This window comes from Pogoniulus pusillus, chromosome 9 (genome assembly GCF_015220805.1).
Source record: "Pogoniulus pusillus isolate bPogPus1 chromosome 9, bPogPus1.pri, whole genome shotgun sequence".
Taxonomy (NCBI): Eukaryota; Metazoa; Chordata; class Aves; order Piciformes; family Lybiidae; genus Pogoniulus; species Pogoniulus pusillus.
This window is the reverse complement of record NC_087272.1, coordinates 24,971,956-24,988,282: the sequence shown is the minus strand read 5'-3', so window position 1 is coordinate 24,988,282 and position 16,327 is coordinate 24,971,956. Positions and strand designations below refer to the sequence as shown.

Genomic DNA, 16,327 nt, shown 5'->3' with positions numbered 1-16,327 from the left:
AATCTTAGCCTTGAAATAGTTATCTCAAATCTACTTAAAAAATAAGATTTAAAAAGACCCTTAAGAAACTGAATATCAATTAATCAATCACTTTGAGGTTTTAGTGGAAGGAAATGGCCACAAACATCTTATGTACTCAGTTGGTGGTAGAAGGCAGACAGAAATGACAATTCTGTTAAAAGTAAGGAAAAGACGAGATTTGAAGTGAAGATTAAATGCAGAATACACGGTATGGAGTGACAGGAAAATTTATAGGTGAATGTGGCCTATGGAAAACTTAAGGGGAAGGTGAGGGATTTCTGCTATTTATCTGTCTGTGTGTCTGTCTATCTATCTAATTAATTTTCCTAGCATCTGTGTGAATTATTACCTATACGCCTGAAAACGTCCTAAAAGAAAAAACTGTGATGAATAAATAAACAGCTCTAGAAATCTTCAATAGGGTCCTTTACCTTGCAGGGAATATTATCATTGGCTTTTGATACAATTTCTGCTGCAGGGAAAGACTTTCAAAGCTCAGAATGCTGAAGTATTGCCAGGCACTCAAAGACCCCCTGCTGTGCGCGTCAAACTAAGAAATCTCTCTGAACTTGTCGAATTAAAAGTCATCTCTCTCTCTCTGTGCAACCCCTGCATGAGCTGGGAAGCTCTGCCCTCGTTTTTTTTTTCGGCCTTCCACGATAAACAAATGCAGCCTGAAGCATCTTTATTCTTTTCAGGCACATAATTAAAATTCCTTCAAAAATGTAATTGATGGCAAAGAATTTCAAAAAGAGGTTCTAGTTAACAAAGAGGCCAGAACAGTTTCAGTAAGCCATAATGCTTTACCATTCAATTTTGTTTCAAAGGTGAAGCAAAACAGCTCGTTAAGATCCTGGGGAAGTGTCTTATTTTTTAATTTACTTTGTTTGTGCATCAAGAGGTTGCCCCAAACTTAAACATCTCAGCAGGATTTATGCTTTCTGGAATGTCATAAGACTTAATTACTGAAACAGCAAAGAGAAGTATACTGCTAAAACATGAACAATGCAAAAAATATTCTTGGTTTCTCAAAATCATTATAAATTCTCTAAAAAACATATTTAGTGAAGAATTTGTATTTTCTTGACATTTATTCTTTCCATTCATCCAAACTGTAGTAAATACTCACAAACTTGTCATTAAAAAAATCTTCTAATACATAGAATAATATTTTTCTGTATCACTATTATTGTAAAACTTTGCAACCATTACATTTAACAGGTATTTTTGAGGTTGCCAAGAAAAGTGCAAGTGCTGACATAGTGAATAATTTCAAATTAATATAAAAGGAATGAAAAAGTATCTGTCTGAATTTGAACAACAGAGATTATTGCAAACATTAATTAAAAAGCAATACATGACAAGACAGTCACCTCATTTTTAAAGTGACTTTATAGAGAGCTCAAAATCTAAACCAAGTGTCTTTGAGTTTCACTTCCAGGGCGACTTTCACTATCCCTCCCTATTGAAATTGAATGTCTTGTTTTCATATGGGTTTTTTTTTTCTATCCTTTGTTCTTGGTGATAAGTGATCATATGAAATGTATTTTTTTAGGATTTTTCCCTAGAGTTACCAGAGATGTAGATGTTTTAAGGAAAGTTATTTATGATTCTTGTAGCATTATAAAAATAAAAATGTAGCAAGGTGGCACTACTGCCACAACTTCTGAGTAGTACTCCGCCTGATAGCTAGTACAGCTGCTTTTCATTCTTGGTGGCAGGAAAGCAGTGTGTACTTTGCATGGGTCAACAATTCTTCTGATGGGTAGAGAGGTAGAAAGAAGATCCAGTTCCTGTGCAAATAGGTGATGGCTAAGTAGATCTAGGAAGAGCAGACTAAGACTGACTACGCTGTCAAGCAACTGCTTTGCAAGTCAGATACAGTATCTTTTCTACTTTTTGTTTGTTTTTAAGTACAGCATAGAGCACAGCCCATTACAGAATCACAGAATGCTGGGGGTTGGAGTGACCTTGAAAGATCACCTAGTCTGATCTCCCTGCCAAACCACAATCACCTAGAATAGGTCACACAGGAATATGCCCAGGTGGGTTTTGAATGTCTTCAGAAAAGGAGACTCCACAACCTTCCTGGGCAGCCTGTCCCAGTGCCTTGTGATCCTCACAAGGAAAATGTGTTTCCTTATGTTCATTAGGAACCTCCTATCCTCCAGCTTGCACCCACTGTCCCTTGTCCTATTTCTGGACATCACTGAGAAGTGTCTGGCTCTGTTCTCCTGACACTTGCCCTTCACATATTTATAAACATTAATGAGATCACTCCTCAGTCTCCTCCAAGGTAAAGAGACCCAAATCCCTCAGCCTTTCCTCATAAGGCAGATGTTCCAATTCCTTAATCATCACTGTGGCTCTGTGCTGGACTCTTTCAAGCAGTTCCCTGAGGTCCTTCTTGGACTGAGGGGCCCAGAACTGGACACTATTCGAGATGTGATCTCACCAGGGCAGAGTAGAGGGAGGAGGAGAACCTTGCTCAACCTACTAACCACACATCTTCCAGTATACCCCATGATACCAATGGCCTTCTTGGCCACAAGGGCACAACTGGCACATTCCAGGGGTCACACTGAACAGGTTGTATAGAGAACGGTGAACAAAGTTTGGCCCTCTATTTTTTGCAGTTGTCTTGCAATACATTGGCAAGCTTTAAATGCTCAGATTCCTACATGCTTTCATCTCACATCCAGAACATGCAACATGCAGCTTCACTTTTATGCTATACACATACAATTTTCACAGACTGCACAAGGCCTACCCATTATGCTCTAATCTGTATAAAATTCAGAGAATCACAGAATTGTCAGGGTGGGAAGGGACCTCAGGTGGCATCTAGTTCCAAGCCATGTGCAGTGACACTTTCTACTAGAACAGGTTGCCCAAAGCCACATCCAGTCTGGCCTTAAAACCATCCAGGAATGGGGCTTCCACCACCTTACTGGGCAACCTGTTCCAAAGTCTCACCACCTTTATGGTGAAGATCTTCTTACTAACATCCAGTCTAAATCTACCCTCCTCTAGCTTGGATCCATTCCTCCTAGTCCTATCACTACCTGACACCCTTACAAGTCCCTCACTAGCTTTCTTATAGGCCCATGAAGGCAAGGCTGCATCATAGGATTCTACCAGTCTGTTGTTTATGAGGGTGCAGTGTATGATTACAAACAACTGAAAGAAATAAGGTGGTTCCTACTATGCTGTCTATATCACTGCATCCTTATAAGAAAAACTGAACTCTTCTTAGCCTTCCGTTCAGACTTAGTAAGGTGACTTATGAAAGCATAATTATCATCTTTTTGTGTAAAAATATCTTAACGTGTCATGAAGTAAACAAAAATAATGCACATAATCAACAGAAACTGTCAATCAGGAAAAGAAAGTAGGGAAATTACTGTTTTCAAACTTCATTTCTTCTGCAAAACTGAATTAATGCACCAAGATTATAAAAATGTAACTCATCTTTCACCGTAACTTGCACTATAGAATGTGAAGGACAGTGGACAAAAAAAAAAACCCTCTGTAACAGAGTCTTTATCTGATATTTAAAGAAAATAATAGTGTGGCCCAGCATGAGTATTTAATGTCTTGTTTGCAGAATGAGTAAAGGTTTCCTTAAGTTCACTGAGTACTCACTATAAAGTTTAGGGAAGATCACTAGCTTAGAAAAAAAAAAAAGGCCTACTGAAATATAAGTCACATCTATGAACAAAAGTGATCAAAGTCTACTTGGCTGCCAGAGTGTCTTCAGTTTATTCCACTGCAGTACACATAGTACTTGATTGAAAGCTGTGCAGATATAAGGCATCCAGGTCTCTGTCGACTGTCACTGGGCTTGAAATTCTCATTTGTTATATCTGATTTCCTTTATTTCTTTTTCCTAAGAAACAGCAGCTGAAGTCGTTTTTGTATCATTTGGGAACACATTTACAGTGGAATAAATTAATATTAATTTCCTTCTCTTTTCCAAGATAAAATTATTTAAAGAGCTGTGATAAATTCAAAATTATCCAAAATTTATTTCCACTCATCTACTCATACCATGACAGAAATACATGATGCAATCATATCACGGATTCTTACACATCTTGAGGATCTCAGACACCTTTTTTAGTGAAGAATAAAGATAATTCTTTTAATATAATTTACACATAAGAGGTTAATGAAAGCAGTTTATTCCTTCAAAAAAGGCATTTACTGATTATATACTTATAAGACTTATATATCATAAAACTAATATCTAGCTTGGGGAGAAAATTAGGATACTTACAGCAAAACTCCTCAAGATAACAGTTTTGATCCAGTTTGCTGCCCTGATAATTTGATACGAGGTACTGCTATTTCAGATGACAGCAGAAGAGGGAGTAAGTGAACTTAATCCCAAATTATAAGTTCAATGGGAAGCCTAAGAGCAAGGATTTCTCATTTTTTTATAATAGTTTAATTTTAATTTCCTAAAATACTTTTTTATATATATAGTGCAAAGTTAACACACATTAGAGTTTCATATTTTTGGAGACTGGGATGCTCCTTCTTGTAATTTTTGTGTCTTAATTATTTAGATTCTTACAGATCATGTCTTTTTCACTGTACTGCTAGATAACATATTCAGTAATTGCAATAAAAACAGAACCTTTAATGACAAATTTAAAACAGAACCATGGCAGATACAGAGAGGAGGACTCCTTAACAAAGTTTCTTACTAAATTAGAAGTTGTATAGATTAATTTAAATATGTTAAAAATATAAGCTTTACCTCTGTTGAAGGTATAGGACTAATTGTCCTATCACAGAGATAAATTTCTCCAGAGGACTAGATACACCCAAGGGGGCTGACAGTCCACCCCAGAGGGAGTACGCAGGATACTGCAATTCCTTATTCTATCCCCTGTCTTGCATCTTCATCTGTAAGAGGCAGACCCCTTGGTCACATGTCTCTCGCCTCTCCACTCTGAGTGCATGGCAGCTGCTATGGCTTCGGGTGCACTGTGTGGGAGTGAGGCCTGCCTGGTAAGCTGTTTCTTACCGTGTGGCTGAAGCCTGCTCTGGAACTACCTGGGGAGGCTTGGCTGTTTGAGGCCTGGTTGAGGCCCAGCCGAGGAGCTAGGCCAAGGTTGATACAGAGTGCATATACATCCTTAGTGCCTTGATACCTTCTGTACTTCTGTAAATAGGATTTCTAGTTAATCTCCAATTCTGTGCCAGTGTTTTTATTTTTCCTCCTTTGGGGCAAAATATATTTCGTATTGCTTTTCTATTTTCCACATGGATGTAGGCAGTATGACCCTCTCCTCAGAAATATTAAATACTAAAATTATCTGAAGTATTAAAAAAACCCAACCCTTTGTGTATATTTTGAATACCATGCTAGCACATGGTAGCAAGGAAAGCAGATAATCAATAAAATAGACCCTGGTTGAATTATTGTGCACTGAACCCATCTATAAGACCAAATGTCCTGGAAACAAGATTAGAGCAGGAAAGGAAAAAAAAAAAAAAGTTCTTTTCTGGAAGTTCTAGCAGTACACAAAAGTAAAACACTGCAAGTAATTATTAATGATACGAAGGCAAAGTTTGAGTGAAATCTTTCTGCTGAGTTTTTTAGAGGATCTATTAAGCAAGCATGCTGTCACAAGCAGGTACATATGTAAAGCGCAAACAATGTGATGTCTCTTTTTTTTTTTTCCCCAAAAGCAAAGAAAGGAATTGATAACACTTAACAGAAGAACATAAACCTGGGTCAAAATACTAATTCCCATAATCTCTTCATGTATTTGCTCTTTTCTTTGGGTTGCAATTAATACCCTTATCCTATCACTTGTGCAAGCACTCCACGGCCCCTAATTCCTTCTACTTCTAAACTTCTTTGCCCCGTATTTTGCTAACATCCATGTATCATTCAGTATCATTCTTTGCTGTTTCTAAAAGCCAACAGCTGTTACATTCTTATGGAATGTTGATAATAGTTCACAATTCTCTCCTAGCAAAAACACTGTATCACTTCAGTGATGTGAAAGGTACTCCATACAACAGCAGTGTAACCTGATAGGTAAGTCTCTACTTCATTTATAAGAAAGAAGGCAAGAAAATCTACTACAAATACTTTTAATAATATTTGATGGTAGAATAATTTATTACATTTTAAATTACAGGAAACTTTCAAGAAGGGTGAAGAGTAAGACTGAGGGGAGAATGGACCCACTCCATTTTACCTGCAGAATTTTCAAAAGTGTATCTGTATAAGGTTCAATTAACTCAGGCAGGCATCTTGCAGGGAAGCTGAAAGCTACCCTTTTTAATATCAATGTTCTTACATAGTGAAAATCCATGTGAAAGATTCTCATACACTAAATCTCTACATGGCTATTCATTCTCATACTCACGATATGGCAAAATAGGAAAGGAATTTACAGAGAAGAATTATACACTTACACCAAATATTTTAAAGAGAATGGATATAAAAAATAATATATAGTAATAACCAGCGCTGCACCTAAAGTAAGCTCATGATTGTGATATGTTTTTCCTTGGATATATTCTGTTATTTTAAAAATCACAATCCTTTGAAACAAACTGCACTGGCAGCTTCCTCTTTATGCAGTTCAGAGTATGCCACTGATAGCACAGAGTGTATCTGTCAAATTCAGTGTCGAAGAACAGAACAGGAAACTGACATAGTTATGACAAGCAAACACTTTATACCAGGAAAGAACTTGTATGTTGTTGATTTTTGAATACTGTTGGAATGTTACAAGTTTACAATTAAAAAATTGAATTCTGAATTTTTTTGAGACAGAATTACATCTGGAGGAAATTCAGAGAAAATGAAATGCCTCTTAAAATTATCACATCTTAAACTGCAATGCTAGTATTTATATCCAAAGATATGTTAGCATAATGAACTGTTGTCTGCGGTAAATTGGAGTACATAGTATTTTACATTTGAATTCAGAATCATATGAAGCTCTTCTTTTCAATTAATAAATAAAATAGCTCAAACTGTGCTTTTAGTAATACCATGTTTTTAAAGTAGATGAAGCTGTATTTTAGTTCCTAAGCCCCAGTATTTTCACATATTATGCCCAGTTATTAGTTCTGGGTTAACGGTTGAGCTTGATGATTCCAACTAAAATGATTCTGTGATTCTAGAGTAAGCACAATGGGAGAATGTCTACCTCTCAGTCAAACTGTCTTACTCACCCCAACAATATCTGGTGGAAAAAGTCATATCATGTGATCAAAATGTAATTTTATAGCAATTTGTAACTAAAATATTGTCACTGATTTTCAACATCTGCTTTCTTTCTACTAACAAATATTTGAAGACTAACTTAAAGACTCTGAAGACTACAAATAGTATTTTAAAGTAGTCCAGTGCTGGTTTAAATTGTTTTTCCTGAATTAGACAGAATTCACAAGATCACAGGAGACTGGAAAAGACCTCTGGAGTTCTTCTGGTCCAAACTCCCTACCAGAACAGGATACAGATTCTGTTGCACATCACACAGGAATGCATCCAGACAGGTCTTGAAAGTCTCTAGAGAAGGAGACTCCACAACCTCTCTAGGGAGCCTGTACCAGTGCTCCATGACCCTAACAGGAAAGAAGTTCTTCCTCATGTTTAGGTGGAACTTCCTGTGTTGTAGTTTACATCCCACTGCCCCTTGTCCGAGATACAACTGATAGACTAATATATGCTAGAGCTCTAACAGCTGACTCTTGTACTTTCGTCATGTCTGGCATTTTTGCTACTAAATATCTGATACACCTGTCTGCATTTTACCATTGATGTTGCAGTGTCTTTCTGTAGAGTGGCATGGTAAGGAAATGCTTTCTAAACCACAGAATCATAGAATCAACCAGGTTGGAAGAGACCTCCAACCTGTAAACAAATGTCTGTCGTATACAGAGAAAGAACGACAACAGGAAAACTAGACACCAAAAAGAGATCACTAAATAGCAACATATCTAAGAACCTGCAATAATTACAGCTCTGAATTAGAACATAGAAAAGTTTGATGTTCAAATGGAGAGATCTATCTGTGTTAGCAATGTATCCTTTTCCTGCAAGCTTTACAATAAATGAAGAAAAGTAGCACAGGGACCTGAAGGCAATTAAGGAGATTCCTCGAAGGCACTAAGGATAAACTCTTAAGCCAGGTAATGGACAGAACTACCAGAAGTTATGCTGGAGGCAGCCTGGGCTGCAGTGATCACTGCTGGAGCTCACATCCCTCTGTACGAGTCAGGTAATGACTAAAATCAGGACCCCAAATTTTAGACAAGCAAATCTGCAGATCATCTAGAAGTTAGTCAATAGGAATTTCTGGGAGAAAAGGAAGGTCAAAGAAAGTGCGTCCCCTCTGATAAGCAAGACTGGTAAACTGGTAACAATGGACAAGGAGAAGGCTGAGGTACTTGAAAAGTTTTTGCCTCAGTCATGACTGGGAGTTTGTCTTCCCATACCTCTCAAATGGATGGATCACAAGACAGGGACCAGAGAACAAAAGTCTTTCACACTAAGAGAAAAATCGTCTTCAAGACCACCTGAGGAAAATCTATAAGATCTATGGGTCCTAACATGATGCAGCTCAGAGTCCTCAAGGAATTGGTTGACGCACTTCCTCAGGGACTCTCCATTATATTTGAAAAGTCCTGGCAGTTGGGTGAAGTCCCTGGTGACTGGGAAAAGAGAAACATTGCACTGATTTCCTAAAAGGGCAGAAAGGAGGACCTCAGAAGATTACAGATCTTTCTAGAAGCTCTGCTAAGGCACATGGAGGACAGAGAGGTGATTCAAAACAGCCAGCACAGCTTCACCAAGGATAAATGCTTTCTGACCAACCTGGCGGCTGTCTATGATGGAGTGACTACATCAGCGGACAAGCTAAAAGCTATAGATGCCACCTATCTGGATTTCTGTAAGGACTCTGACATGGTGTCCCACAATATCCTTCTCCCTGATCTGGAGTGAACTGATGAGTGGACTGTTTGATGGATGAGGAATTGAATGGATGATCACATCTAGCAGGTAGCTGTCAACAGCTCAATGTTCTGATCAGTAACAAGTGATGTCCCTCAGGGCTCCATATTGGCACCACTGCTGAACCCTCAGCAAAGTTATCTGGCAATAATAATTTCATTATCTCTTCTTATAAAAAGATTAGGAGATATTAATGAAGCTAGGGAGTGATAGTTTAAAACAAATAAAGAAGGTTTATGTTCTCACACAAATAATTAAAATTGTTAATGAGTCAGAGCTATTCAGGGAAAAATGGATGGGAGTGGATGTGGAAGGGGATTCAGACACCTATATGGAAGCAGACTATCAATATATACTTGCTCTGTTTTCATACTATTCTCTAGGTATACATAATTGATCAAACACAATATAGTGCAAGTCAGAGCTTTGATCTGATCTCTGTACTGTAATTTTTTTATGTGTTTATGCTGTACCTCTGTTTTTCCTATAGCTAAACTGCAAAGATATATATCATGGGAGGCATAGTCCTACTGCTATCCTGATCGAATGCAAGAGCATTTTTTTTACTGAATACATTGTAGCTTTTTTGTAGTTGTATTTCCAGATGCAGTATTTCAAGAGTTAAACATCAGATCTGGCCTAAACTGCATACTCAGAATGTTTGCTGTGTTTTGGGGTTTTGTTTTTGTTTTTGTTTTTCCCCCCTCACTATTTCCAAAAATCAAACCTAATCCAATGAAAAGTTTCTGATTTATGTCTCTGGTTTGTTAACTATGTAAGCTTTATCTGATAGTCCACAGTATTTTAAAATAACCTTAGCATGCTTACGTTTTTATATTTCTCTCATTTGTGTGTTATCTATGGAGAAAGGGACATGAACATTCTGATAGGCAGTACTATTACAATACCTGATATGTCATCTAGGGATACACAGAACTAAAGGCTAACCCTATATTCCAATGTTCTAGACCCACAACATTTAGTTCAGAATATCCTGTGTCATGTAAGCAGAAATACTGTCACAAACACCCCACAGAAAATAACTATGGGGAATATGCAGAGTGACAATAAACAATGTACATACCTCATGCATTCAGTTTTGGTACTATAAATACTGCATGTTCACATTTCAAGTGTTGTAAAACAAGAAATGTGTTTATTGCATTTCTTAAATGCTACCATTTTCCTTAGCACTTCTGAAAATTGTCAACTATGCTACTTCAAATAAATTATTCTGAAGTTTCTTAAAACGGCTTGTTAGCTCTGAAGATTATAGAAATAACTAAATATTTAATTCATGAAATTATTTATTCAGTAATCACAAACAAATCATAAAAAAAAACCATAGCACTTCCTTAATAATTTGCTTTTCTTAACCGGTATTTTTTATTTGGTATTATTATTGAACCATCTCTTCCTGGAAAATGGTATCATGGGGCACTAACTCTTCACTTAATTTTTTTTTTTCTTGTAAGTCTTTTAAGTTTGCTTCTGATGTAAAGCTATTGAAGTCGATCACAAAATCCTGTTGATAACCTATGTAGTACCTCATTAGACCATACTATTCCTTGACTCCCAAGAAGAGCAACATAAAGAGGATATACTGTTTTACGGTGCCTCTCTGAATGAGCTCTTTAGTGTGAAATAAAACAAAGAAATATATTTTTCAAACTTGGCAAGTATTTGAAGGCACTGGTATGAATGAAAACACAAATGTACAGCACCTTAAGAGATTGTGGATCAAAACCCTCTTGGGGTTTGCCCTGAAGTTCTATGAGCAGCCATCTCTTGTAGTTGATCTTTTCAAATATCGGAAGGATTTTTTCAACCATCTAAAAAATCCTAACATCAAAAGATCAGTAAAGACAATGTTATGTCTTCAAGTAATGAAAGAAGTTTGAAACTGTTTCATCTAAAAAAATGGGTACTTTTGGGTAGTACTTTTATTAAAAAAAAAATCTGTAACACGCTCCTGGTGAGAACTCTCTTGTAATCTTTGCTATGTATACGATTCATAAACGTAACTGCTTATATTTATAGGGACAATGTCATCACAATACACTTAGATGAAAACTTTTTTTTTTAGATAATACATTTAATATTCTTTTACTTAATAATCGTATTAATATTATAAATGTATGTGTAGCTCTGTACAGTCTGAATAACAAAGATCTAAAGATACAGATTTGAAAGAGCATTAAGTGACATTCAAAACCGGTTAATTTCACAAGAAAAGAAGTGTCAGGGTGATTTATTTGCTTTGTTCATACAGCGCTGAGAATATACACAATAAAACACCTGTTTGCAAATGTTTTCTCTCTCAAAAACATCATTAAGACAGTCCTTCCTAGGTAGCATGCAGAGTAAAGTAATGCATACACAGTTTGCAAGTGTTGATTGGGCAACTTAGTTCAAAATGAAAATAGCACAAACATTGCTGCATCTGAACTGCCCCCTTCATACTGTAGAACTAAAGTTAATTAATTCCAGAGGGACAAAGAAATACAGAAAACTTAAGATCTATTGGAAAATACTGAAAAGCAAGGAAATGGAAAAAAAAAAAATAATACCTTCAGCTAATATCCATTTGGGTTTTTGCCTCAGCCTGTAACAATGGAGTTTCCTGAGGTATTTGCTGTAAGTGCAAACTTTAGCTTTTACAGGCTACTATATGCAAATACTCAGATTTACTGCCTCAACTATAAACATAATATTCTTTAATGTTGAATAAGTTTGTCTACAATATAAATAGAGGTAACTCAAAATCATGTTTCATTTACTGAATTAAAGACAATATTACTGACTATGAAAATCCTTTCATCCTTTTCAAAAACTTATGCTGAGAACAGAGTATTTTCCTCTGCATAGAGGTTGGCTGCTTCTTATGTTGGTATTATGTAGTTGTCTGAGAGGACTTAATACTATGTTGTCTGGCATTTTCCTCTAGTTGAAAATAAAACATTTTGTTTTACAGCACACTCACACGATTCCTGGGAGAATTATACCCACAGGCATTTTTAAGTGACTGAAAGTTTAATACAACCACAGTTGTATTACATGTACTAAATATGTAACTAGATCACTATGTTTCTTAGTTTAACAACCAGACAGTTCAACAGTGTTAAAAAGTCAGGAAAAGAAGTCTTTACAGTCTTTTGTTTGACAGTTTTCATGTAGCAACAATTCTGAAGATTGAAAATATTTACTTTAAATATTTACAAACATACACTGATGCACACAAAAACTACACTAACCCTTCTAAATACTTTTAAATGTTAAAATTATAAAATAAAGTCATAGTGTTGAAAATGTGTGACTGTAATTATTGTCAGCTCATTAAAATAACATAGGAAACAATTGTGTGCCAGAAAATCAGTAGCATATGTTCTCACCCTTCTTTTTAGGATGCAGAAAACAGTCAAATCCTAGCCTTTTGAGCAGAAAAAGTTATGCCTTTTCTACAACTGAATGAAGTAGCTAAAAGTCAAATATGCTTTATAGAAAGTAATTTTTAGCCACAGTCCTGATACTTCATGTGAAAGGCAATGCCTCCAGAAAACAGGGTTTTCTGAGTTTTGATTCCTTATGGTTTTAACCTGTGTGCTTTTGGCATCCTTCATCTCTTATAACTCAAATAAATGCATTTGTCTGCCTCTCACACAAATACATCCAGCATCTATTTATTTATCATGAAAATTTGCATGTTTTCTAGTGTTCTTTGATATCCAAACAATATCTGTGTAATGCCCATGGCTACTGAACAGTTTTTGAACTTTCTTCTCTGAATGTAACAGAATCTAACTTAATGTCTTTTAGATTTTACCATTATAGCATTACAGTAATGAATACTTCAAAAATTAAGACTTTCCCCCTTTACTATCATTTTTAGTTGTGATCAGAAGTGCTCATGATGAAATAATCTGGTCCAGTTTCTATCTCTAACAATGGATATGAACTGATACACATAGTAATGTCTGTACATTAATTCTTCCCTTTCAAGATTCTGCCAATTTCTAGTGCATAAATTCCAGAGCTAGGAATTAGACTAATCCCTTTTTTGAACTCATCTATTGTTTTGGTCTCCATAACATGATCTGGCAAATGCTTACTGCAATTGAATTATGTCATAATAGGTTCACCACGGATGCTATCCCCTTTGGCTTGAAATTCCATTAGTTTCATTAGCTGTCTGTCCAATTTGAACAAAAAAAGTAAACAAAGTATTTAATAATCTGGGCATTTTCTCAATAAAAATGGTACATTTGTTTTGTGCTTGGCACAATTTACATTCATTTCATACATCACCCTGTCCTCTTTCTTTTCTAACCTTACCCTTGCACGGCTATGGTCATGGGTGACCTATGGTATAGACATTAAAAAAAAAAAAATCTTTCAGCATAATTTCATAGTTATACTAGAAATAAAAATGAACAGAGATAAGAAACTTGCTCAGTCTTGTCTGTACTGAAGGTTAAAAAAAAAACAACAAAAAAACAACCTGTGATCATTCTGAGGTGTTAATCTGAATTAGACTGTTTCCTGGAAGGGGTAAAATGCAACAACATTATCCCTGACAACCATCACAAGATTATTTCCACTGCTATGCTAAGTATGAATGTGGTCATGGCTAAGGAACACCCTTCATTTCTTCAATATATTCTCTGTAAATCTATTATTTAATACACAGAGATATAACGACTGAGCAGGCTACCAAAAGAGTCATAGAACAAGCAACACAAGAGAGTGTATGAAACCGTGTTTCCTTGTGTGAGATGTTACGCAACAGAAATCTAAACTGTAAATGTTGAGATTCACTGACCACACCACACTGGTACAAAATGACTCCCTAGACTAAAAGTAAGTCTGGAATTAAACTCCGTAACCAAAGAAAACTGGAATTTATCAGAAAAAAGAGTACAGCTGTATTTTTAGACAAGCCTAATTTAAATATGCACACATAGCAAAGACTGCCTTTTTGTTCGCATCCCTCTAGAGAACCTCTACTTAGGAGGCAGGCTCTAACATTTCTCATGCCTCATAAAGACATCTCTCATTCAGTCTTGTATCTTGTGCTTTCATTTGCGTACATAATGCACGGAAGTAGAGAAATTATAAAGTATTGTAAGCAGTATATGTATAGTCTTGAATGACTCCTATCCCAACAGCAAACGGCAAGCTAACATGACAATTTGCAACACTGAATTAACAAAGATTTTCTAAACTTATGCTAAAGTGAAAACTAAACATATGCACCATCCATTCTCACCACTGAAGTCCAGTTTCTAATTAAACAGTATCAGCAAAATGTAATCAAGCTGAATCTATATTAAAGTCCAAGTACTAGCACTTCCAGAATAAAGTGAAGAATATCTTGATATAAGGAAACTAAGAAAATTTTTATCTATAATCAAGTAACAGGGAGAAATCAGTAAAATTTCTTCCCATCAATATGAAAATATAGTGGGACATGTCAAGTACACATTCTGAGCTCTTCCTTCCACAGCAGGATGTTTTTTCAAAAGAAGAACCTGATTTTCTTTTCCTCCTTCCTACTTAAAACATGCATGACCTATGGTTCCAATTTAATTACTATTACACATGAAGTTCAATTTCTAAACATCTACCAAATATTATCACAGTATCATCAGGGTTGGAAGAGACCTCACAGATCATCAAGTCCAACCCTTTACTACAGAGCTCAAGGCTAGACCATGGCGCCAAGTGCCACGTCCAATCTTGCCTTGAACAGCTCCAGGGACGGCGACTCCACCACCTCCCCGGGCAGCCCATTCCAGTGTCCATTCACTCTCTCAGTGAAGAACTTTCTCCTCACCTCGAGCCTAAATCTCCCCTGGCGCAGCCTGAGGCTGTGTCCTCTCGTTCTGGCGCTGGCCACCTGAGAGAAAAGAGCAACCTCCTCCTGGCTACAACTACCCCTCAGGTAGTTGTAGACAGCAATAAGGTCACCCCTGAGCCTCCTCTTCTCCAGGCTAAACAATCCCAGCTCCCTCAGCCTCTCCTCGTAGGGCTTGTGCTCGAGGTCTCTCACCAGCCTCGTCGCCCTTCTCTGGACACGCTCAAGCATCTCAATGTCCCTCCTAAACTGGGGGGCCCAGAACTGAACACAGTACTCAAGGTGTGGTCTAACCAGGGCAGAGGACAGGGGCAGAATGACCTCCCTGCTCCTGCTGACCACACCATTCCTGAAGCAGGCCAGGATGCCACTGGCTCTCTTGGCCACCTGGGCACACTGCTGGCTCATGTGCCTATTTTGCACAATAGGCAATTGCGACTGAAAATTGCAAAGGAGTAAAAATTTTGCAGAGTCTAACAGTTTTGTTTTGGAATGAGAAGGATTATAATGCAAGTAGGAAAAGTAGAATCCAGGGACCTTAGCCAGTTTGCATACTTCAGTGCTTAGATGCACTGCTCAAGCACAATGGGGAAAAAAACCATCTATATTAACACCTAACTGTTTACCCTCCTGGGGAAAAAAAGAAAGGTTTAGGTGAGAATCACATACCACAGTGGGATAGCGTAAGTCTCCTAAGAGACTTCAGAAAGAATTAGACTTTCATAATTCAATTGCTCTTTAATTATTAAGACTGTTTGGGAATAACTTTAAAATTTCAGAATCAGTTTTCATAAAAATCCACCACACTCTGTATAGCTCAGGTTGCAAACACAGCTATGGTGGAAAAATACTTTTAAAATATCATGGTCGGCCCTCTTTGTGCACTTTTTTTGGAAGGCCTTCTGTGGTGAATTCAGAAACATCTCTCTGCATACTTTATGGCACATGGCTATCTTTGGCAAAATGCAAAATTTTGTTGACAGATTGTGTGCCTCAAAACTTTGTCAGTGGCCACTTATTGTAACCATATGAATGGAAAAAATATATATGAACCTTCTGTGAAGCAGAAGACGACTATCACAGAATTAAGGAAATGTGCATTGGAAGGGATCGCTGCAGGCCATCAATTAAAATCTCTTGGTGGGAGCAGAAACAGTGCAGTCACTAGATTAGGTGACAGATGTATCTGCCAAAATCCTGAAAAACACAGAGGGTAGAGTCTTCCATATCTTCCCCAGAATTCCAGTGCTGCACTACCCTGCTACTATGGGTAACAGTGTTCACCAACTTTCAGGTTGCCCATCAAATAGCTGTAGGGTTTTCTTAGATTGACCTGCAGTTTTGTTTTCATCAAAGAAAAAAAAATTGGAAAGCATGAAAAGTCTTAAGACTTCCTTTCTCATTCACTCTGTGCTAAAACTTAAGCCCTGAGACTGGTATCTTAAAGTTTGCAAGGAATG

The 16,327-nt window shown here is 36.9% G+C and overlaps 1 protein-coding gene across 19 annotated transcripts in view; it reads right to left on the bottom strand.

Moving 5' to 3' along the window:
* The window catches only part of TENM3 (teneurin transmembrane protein 3), a 1,288,622-nt gene that overhangs the window by 808,919 nt on the left and 463,376 nt on the right, over positions 1-16,327 (bottom strand). The gene's annotated exons all lie outside the window — the stretch shown is intronic.